The following is a 9,079-nucleotide window of genomic DNA, read 5'->3' on the forward strand; positions in this document are numbered from 1 at the left end:
CAATAAATGGGCTAATGAACTGGGCACATAGTTTTCAAAAGAAGAATATAAATCACCAGTATGCACTTGAAAATGTGTTTAACATCTTTTACCATCTGGAAAATACAAATTAAAACTGCCTTGACACTCTATTTCACCCCAGACAAAATAGCTACCATTAAGAAAACAAATACTGGCAAGGGCATGGGTAAAGATCAACCTTTGTACACTGTTGGTTTGAATGCTAATTTGCGCAATAACTGTGGAAGCCAGTATGGGGGCTTATCAAAACTCTAAAATTAAACTATCATAGGATCTAGCTATTCCGGTCTAAGACTCTAATTAAATATATCACACAAACATTTGCACATTCGTGTTTATAGATATAGTGTTCACAATATTTAAGAAAAGGAACCAGCCAAGATGTCCATATACAGATGAATGGATATAGAAAATCCAGGAAATTATTTTTCAGATACTAAAAATGAGAAGATTATATTTGCAGGAAAATGGATGGAACTAGAGATCATTAGGTAAGTGAAAAAGCCAGTTTCAGGAAAACAATACTATATGTATTCTCACATATGTATACAGAATATAGATTTAAGATCTGTACATATGTACATGTAGGTCATGCCATTAGAAAGATCAGAATGGGATCAGAATTGGATTAGGGAAAAGGATGATGGAATCCCATAAGACATGAAAACAGAAAGAAGAATTCTTTGGAGATAAGAAAGGAAGCAGAATGGGAAGAAGGTGGAGATGGTAGAGGGAAGTGGTGGGGAGAAGTTGGTAGGAGCAAAGCATGATAGTATCAGGATATGGAACCACCATGGCACCTGTGCTGGTTTGAATATTCTTGGCCCGGGATGTGGCATTAATAGGAGGTGTGGCCTTGTTGGAGTAGGAAGGGTATCCCTGTGGGGGTAGGATTTAAGAGCTTCCTTCTAGCTGCCTGAGGATGCCAGACAGAGTCTTCTGTTTGTCTTCAGAACAAGATGTAAAGCTCTCAGTTCCTCCAGAACTATGTCTGCCTGGACATTGCCATGCTTCCTCCCATGATGAAAATGGACTGAACCTCAGAACTTGTAAATCATCCCCAATTAAATGCTGTCCTTCATAAGAGTTGTCTTGGTCATGGAGTCTCATCTCAGCAATGAAACTCTAACTAATACAACACCCATCACTTTGCATGACTATTTTAAAAAATAGCACACTAATAAGGTCAGGTTTACTTTGCCTTATTATTTCGGAAGTTCTTGGTCACCTGATGATTTGACTCCTGCCTATGGGCCTGTCACAAAACAATGAATGACAGTGGGAATGTGTGTCAGAGGAAGCCATTCACCTTAAATCTGAATGCTGATTTGGAATTTAGTTTCCATTATTTCTAATGAACATTTAGTTCCATGAATATTTATCTTCACTTTGTATGTCAATTGTCCCCCCAACACACACACACACACACACACACACACACACACACACACACACACACACACATACATACACACTTTTTGTGTCCCCACCACTTTGGTCAATGCATCCTGCTTCAGGATGAATAAAGTGATGAATGGTGCTAAAGCGATAGAACACACAGATGCAGGAGTGAAGAATGTTTGCCTGAAAGGAGTTAGTAACCCTAGCAATGAAGAGATGTGAAAAGAAATGGTTAAAACGAAGAGCAGAAATAGTTTAGTTATAAGTCAATAATGCTCATTGAAGAAAAGAAACTGCCTAATTTATAAGAAATGAGACAGCTGGATTTTAACAGTTCTCTTCTTGCTTGAAAAGGCCATAATTTGACATTTTCTTAATGATAAAGTTTTAAAACAAATCTTGAATCTTGGTTTCAGGCTTCCCGAATAGTCCTCTGCTTGATTGTTTAGGAAATACCCATTTGGAAGAGAAAGTATAGTTTGGAATTTATAACATTTAGAATTGGGCACCAACGCAGGTCTAGATCTAATTGGGAATTCAGGAGAAGGGAGCAGAGAAAGATACAATGTAGTATCGTGAATCTTATGGAGTGTGATTTGTGAAAAGGACTGTTCTAGGATCAGGAAAGTCCACTGTGCCCTAACCTTCTATCTCCTTTTATGAGAGAATTCAGGCATGCAGAGCTCTAATTTTATGCAGGCCAATGAGTAGAAATTCTGAAATAATAATGGTAATTACAGTATCTGACATTTACTAAGCATTTATATTATGCATGTAGGTTGAGGTTCCTTTTCATGAGCTTTTATTAATCTCTGATACTTCTCACATACAAGGGCAAAGGTGTTCTGTAGCAAGTATTTTAAAGGCTTTGTGTTTAATTCAGTTCCTGTTAAGATTAATTTTCTCATCTCAGGAGAGAAGTGATCATAGCTAATATGTAAATGTATGGGTGTGACTTATGACAATGAATTGCAGCTATGTACTGAGGCAGTGGGCTCCATTTACCAATTCCAGAAGCATAACATTGAGTTTTAATTTCTAGAACCCAGACTCAAATGCAAACCAATACCCACTCTCTCAGACATTCATTAGATGGCTTGATATCAGGCTTTGGAAGGGAAACAAACATCAGAGGCAGAATGTAGTATATATTGCAAGGAAAAAAATGTAAGGCTGGAGGCAAGACCAGATGGCAAAAATCCACATGAGACTTCCTGGCATGCAAAAGTAAGATGTAGTAGAGACTGTTGGGAGGAGGTGGCTAGGAGTTTACAGAACATAATCCTTATGACTTGGCCACTCATGGGTTATATAATGGTAGGTTAGAACTTGGAATGCTTAGATAAGAGCTGCTGGAACATTTTGGAAAACCAGCTCATGTTATCTTACTTGTGAGCCATAGCAACTAAAAATGAGACACAGCTCTATACAAGGTGGACCAGCCTTGCCTTTGGGGACCAAGTCACTGATTCTTTGCACGTATGAAGAAAATACATTGAATGTGAACATGAGTACTATCTTTCTGGTCCAGCCTGCTCTTTCTGTGGATTGTCACTAATTTTTCAACATGGGCTTATCTTTTCTACTTGAGTAATCACTAATCAGTAACTAGGGTCATAACCACTTGGCACAATTATCTATAGCAGCTCTGCAATACAAAACAAACTGTGTCATTCACATAAACACTCTTGGAAGTACAGATTGTTTGCAGGGCTAGGGCAAGTTTTGCATGCCTTCAAATCAGTGCTAATGCTTTTACCTCTTCTCCCCACATGTTGCCTGGCTCAATGAGATGACACAAAGACTATCAGTGGCAGAATGCCCAAACTTTTCCTGATTCTCTCTTTGGAAACAAATCTTTCCTTTTCTCAATATATTGCCTTCTGTGCTTGTATTCCAGCACTAGCCAGGGTTCATCTTAAATCAGAGTTGTTTACGTGTGCAATTGTCTTCTCAACTTGATTGTGGGTAGGTGGGGAGCCAAAGGCAGTATCTCATTTGGTTTTTCAAATTTTGGTCAGCATGAAATGGTTTTGCAGTTGAATCTAAGATCAGATGGAAAAGGATCCAGATATCATGAGGACAGGGGACCAATGGACCATTAGCCCTCTCAGATAGACATTGAGGACAATATAGTAGAGATAATGATTTTTATGGTTTTACAAGGTATTTGCACCCACTAGAATACATAGGTAATGGATTATTAAAATAGGCTTTAAAATAGTGAATATATAAAATAAGCAGTCCTTTAATAATAAAAATACTGAATTGTAGACATTTTTCAATATTTTAGTAGAAGATTTCTGTTTCTTGGGATATATAAAGAACAGAGATGTTACAAAGACACAGCCAATGCAATTGTTCTCTCTAGAGAAACTGCAAATGCCAGACACTCACTTATGCTGGCAAGGACTGTCTTAGATTCCCGGCAAGGGCTAATGACAGTCTTGGCAAGTCAGGTGCATCTCACCCTGTTTGGTGTCTTACTTGGGATCACCAAAGGAGGAGACATGGAGACGGGGTTGCAGGGTTCTTGATGTGGAAAGTATCAAGAAATCCAAGTGAAAACTAAGAAAGAGACAAAGAATCAGGGCAAGGGAGGGCATGGATTAGGATCCCTTAGAGGTCAAGAGTGAATCGATTACTACAGTAGAGAGGTGGTGGGTCTAAGTCTTCTGTGCACCATTTGAGGAACCTTCTAGAAAATATGTTAGTGCTACAGTGAAAAGGGAAGCTATCTCGATCCATCAATGGTTCAGCACCTACTCCCACTCTCACCCCCATCTCCACCTCTTGCTGCAGTGCATTGCTTAGTAGTGTTTCTTTGGAGTCAGAGTTTTTACATGGCAAAGCAGAAAGGCAGGACAGTGGGACATGGCCAGTTTCCTGGGAATCTGCCATCATTGTGCCAAGTCTCCTTGGGATGATCAGGGCATCAACATCGGCTGTTCCAAGTGTGGAGCTAGTAGTGGTCTTCTCTTAGTGAGGAAACCTTGGCTGAGGATCTCAGGGTCTGAGTTAGCACAGGTTCTCTGGCAGTGTGCTGATGTCATAAGACATTGATGTTGCCTCATTTAAATTCATGATTCCTCCATACTGGTAGGGTTGGGAAGAGAAATGGATAGGGTAAAGAATTACTGTTCCAGAAACAGTAGAAAGAATGTGCTTTAACAAGTGTTGAACAGATGGCCATGATAGCTTTTCTTTATGTGTAGACATGCTTTAGAAGCTTCCAGTAATGGCACTAATATTATTTGGACAGTCCTTTCTTAAGCCTCATCAGTGTGCTTTTCTAAACTGCATATCTGGCTTCATTTGTGAGGGAGATGCTTCCCATTACTTTGTGGGAAGCAAGAAACTGAACTTCTAACACAATGGAGTTTGGCAAGAGAGGCAAAGACAGAGTTCAAGACAGTCCAAACACAGATCTCTTCCCAGTGTGTTTATTTCCCTGTCCCTGTAGGCACCAGAAGACAAATGTACTATGTAAATAACATTTTCATTTCCCGTGTAGTGTAGGTGTCTGTTTCTCTGTCTTCAATTCCCAGAAAACATTTCATGAGGTGAAAGTACCTGTTTGCAGAAGTTTCTGGAAACCCCAGTGCTGCAAAGGTAAATACACAACCTCAGTACCCCCTCATTGAGCAAACAATGAATACCACCAGCTGCTGTTCACTGACAGGCAGGATAACTCAGAGAGGGAAAACATGCAGAAATGACTATGCAGAGAGCCGCCGAGGCCCTTTCAGAAGGAGTCTCTGGCTGTCACACTGCCTATGTGGGTCTTAAGGGGTTTAAAAGGGAACTGTACTAGAACTTAGAAAGGATTTTCTTAGCACCATATGCTCACTTGTTCTCTTGGACTTGGCAGCTTTTACTCACTTTGCAAAGACCAGTGGGAAAAACCAAAGGCATGGGGATAAAGGGTTAAAAATGGAGGCTCTGTGTTGCTGCCTCTGCTCCCCATCACAACAAAAGCATGTCCTGTTTCTGCCCATGTCCAGTTCTCAGCACCCACACTGGGTGGATCACACACGTCTAACTCAAGCTCCTGGGTCATTCAACCTCTCTGACTTCCATGGGCTCCTGTATTGGCATGTACATACACAAACACATGTACATGAATGAAAGTAAAAGTTTGTATTTTAGAGAAATGCATAGCCCTTTGAAGTCAAGCGGTGTGAAGCTGGAGGGTGGTCTGGTTCACTTTGTAGCCGGGACCTGATACAAGGGCCCCAAGCAATGAGACACAAATGATCTTGACCGCAGATGACAACATTCAGTCAATGCTGTCACTACTACATGCTAGTCCTTTAAAAAAATATTCTTATGACAAAATTGAACACAAAAATGTATGAAGGTGATGTCTTTTTCTAAGTATCTTTTTTAAAAAAAATTTTTATTTTCTATATTCTTTGTTTACATTCTAAAAGCTTTCCCCTTTCCCAGTCCCCCCCCCCCCTCCATATGTCCCATAAGTCCTCTTCTCTCCATCCATTCTCCTATCTTTGCCCCTCCCTTTTCTCTGTCCTGGTACTCCCCTACAATGCTGGATCAAGCCTTTCCAGGATTAGGGCCCTCTTCTTCCTTCTTCATGGGAATCATTTGATATGCTAATTGTATCTTCAGTATTCAGAGCTTCAGGGCTAATGCAATACGGACACATGCTCCACTATGTTCATAGCAGCCTTATTTATAATAGCCAGAAGCTGGAAAGAACCCAGATATCCCTCAATGGAGGAATGGATACAGAAAATGTGGTATATATACACAATGGAGTACTATTCAGCAATTAAAAACAATGAATTCATGATTTTTTTTAGGCAAATGGTTAGAACTGGAAAATATTCTAAGCGAGGTAACACAATCACAAAAGAATACACATGGAATGCAACTATTGTTAAGAAGGTGATGTCTTTTTTTTAATATTTTTATTTTCTATATTCTTTGTTTACATTCCAAATGATTTCCCCTTTTCCGGATGTCCCCTCCCCATATGTCCCATAAACCTTCTTCTCTCCATCTCTTCTTCAATCACCTCCCTCCTTTTTTTCTCTGTCCTTATATTCCCCTCCAATGCTAGATCAATCCTTTCCAGGATCAGGACCTTCTCCATACTTCTTCATGGGAGTCATTTGTTATGTGATTTGTGCCTTGGGTATTCAGGGCTTCTGGGCTAATTAATATCCACTTATCAGAGATTGCATTCCATGTGTATTCGTTTGTGACTGGGTTACCTCACTTAGGATGATATTTTCTAGATCAATCCATTTGCATAAAAATTTTGTGAATTCATTGTTTCTAATTGCTGAGTAGTATTCCATCGTGTAAATATACCACATTTTCTGTATCCATTCCTCCTTTGAGGGGCATCTGGGTTCTTTCCAGCTTCTGGCTATTATAAATAAGGCTGCTATGAACATAATGGAGCATGTGTCTTTATTGCATTCCAGGGAATCCTTTGGGTATATGCCCAGGAGAGGTAAAGCAGGGTCCTCCGGAAGTGTCATGTCCAGTTTTCTGAGGAACTTCCAGACTGATTTCCAAAGTGGTTGCACCATCTTACAGCCCCACCAGCAGTGGAGGAGTGTTCCTCTTTCTCCACATCCTCGCCAACACCTGCTGTCTCCTGAGTTTTTGACCTTAGCCATTCTGACTGGTGTAAGGTGAAATCTCAGGGTTGTTTTGATTTGCATTTCCCTAATGACTAATGATGTTGAGCACTTCTTAAGGTGCCTCTTGGCCATCCGAATTTCTTCTGGTGAAAATTCTTTGTTTAGATCTATACCCCATTTTTAATAGGGTTATTTGGTTCCCTGGGGTCTAAATTCTTGAGTTCTTTGTATATATTGGATATTAGTCCTCTATCTAATGTAGGGTTGGTGAATATCCTTTCCCAATTTGATGGTTGCCATTTTGTCCTTTTAACAGTGTCCTTTGTCTTACAGAAACTTTGTAATTTTATGAGGTCCCATTTGTCAATTCTTGATCTTAGAGCATAAGCTATTGGTGATCTGTTCAGGAACTTTTCCCTGTGCCCATGTCCTCTAGGGTCTTCCCCAGTTTCTTTTCTATTAGTTTCAGTGTGTCTGGTTTTACATGGAGGTCCTTGATCCACTTGGAGTGAAGTTTAGAATATGGAGATAAGAATGGATCAATTCGCATTCTTCTGCATGCTGACCTCCAATTGAACCAGCACCATTTGTTGAAAAGGCTATCTTTTTTCCACTGGATGTTTTTGGCTCCTTTGTCAAAGATCAAGTGACCATAGGTGTGTGGGTTCATTTCTGGATCTTCAATTCTATTCCATTGGTCCACTTGTCTGTCACTGTGCCAATACCATGCAGTTTTAAATACTATGGCTCTGTAGTATTGCTTGAAGTCAGGGATACTGATTCCCCCAGAATTTCTTTTGTTGTTGAGAATAGTTTTAGCTATCCTGGGTTTTTTGTTTTTCCAGATGAATTTGAGAATTGTTTTTTCTAACTCTGTGAAGAACTGAGTTGGGATTTTGATGGGGATTGCATTGAATCTGTAAGGAAGGTGATGTCTTAATTGACTGAGTGTTACCACATGTAATTTAAAGTGTCAGACTTAGGTTATTGAGACAGCCAAAACTTTTGTTAAAAACTTTTTGTTAAAAACTTTTGTCTTGGCATTCACCTTTAACATACAGTACAGTACAATATGAGCACCCTAGAATGCACCAGGCATTGGTAGAATCAAATAACATATACACTTGCTAATTTGTTAGCAGTGTACAAGTACCAGGACAGAATCATGGGGTGGATGGGCTGCATCAAGAATGAATTTTTGGACAATAGACAGGTTGAACGTAGCTACTGTGTGAGTCTCCTAGGTAGCTCCTGGGCTACTTGTTGCCTAATGGAATGAAGCTAGGCCAAATGTAGCGGGTTCAAATAGCCAGCCATGTAGTCTGCTTCCACATGGCTTAGCGGGGTCAGCTCAGCTAAGGCTGGCGTCTGTTTCCAAGGTAGCTTCAGCCATGTGGCTGTAGAGCTTTGCTGGCTATTGGCCTAGAGCTCAATTGTCATTCCTGGTTTGGGTCTCAGTGCTTCTCTGCATGTGCTTGTCACACAACTAGGCTAGACGTACCACTATGTGGCAGCAATAAATGTATTATCTGACCTTGCTCTGGAACTGTTTGCCTCCATGTATGAATTCAGATAATGCTACCATTTTGTAAGTTTTAGGTATAAAATGGGTATATCATCAGGGAAGCCAAACTCTAGAAACAGAGAGGCAGGCATATATTCAATGGAAATAGGGCACACATGAATATATTTAGTCTGTGGTATACACATGTGCATGTGTGTGCATGTCTATGTGCACGTGTGTATGCATGTACGTACATGTGTGTGCGGGCGAGTGTGTGTGTGTGTGTGTGTGTGTGTATGTGTGTACTTGCATGTGTGATAGAGTTGCGGAGGCCAGAAACTGAGATCGGATATTTTCCTCAATTGCTCTCCTATCATCTGTCTGTCTGTCTGTCTGTCTGTCTGTCTTTTTGAGACAGAGCCTTTCATTGAGTTTGGAGGTCACCCATTTAACTAGACTGGCTATCTAGGAAGCTCCAGGAATCCTCTGTCTCTGCCTCTACTGGTATTACAGACACACACTACCATGCCCAGCTTAT

The sequence above is a fragment of the Apodemus sylvaticus genome, chromosome 2 (genome assembly GCF_947179515.1).
Source record: "Apodemus sylvaticus chromosome 2, mApoSyl1.1, whole genome shotgun sequence".
In the NCBI taxonomy this organism is placed as follows: Eukaryota; Metazoa; Chordata; class Mammalia; order Rodentia; family Muridae; genus Apodemus; species Apodemus sylvaticus.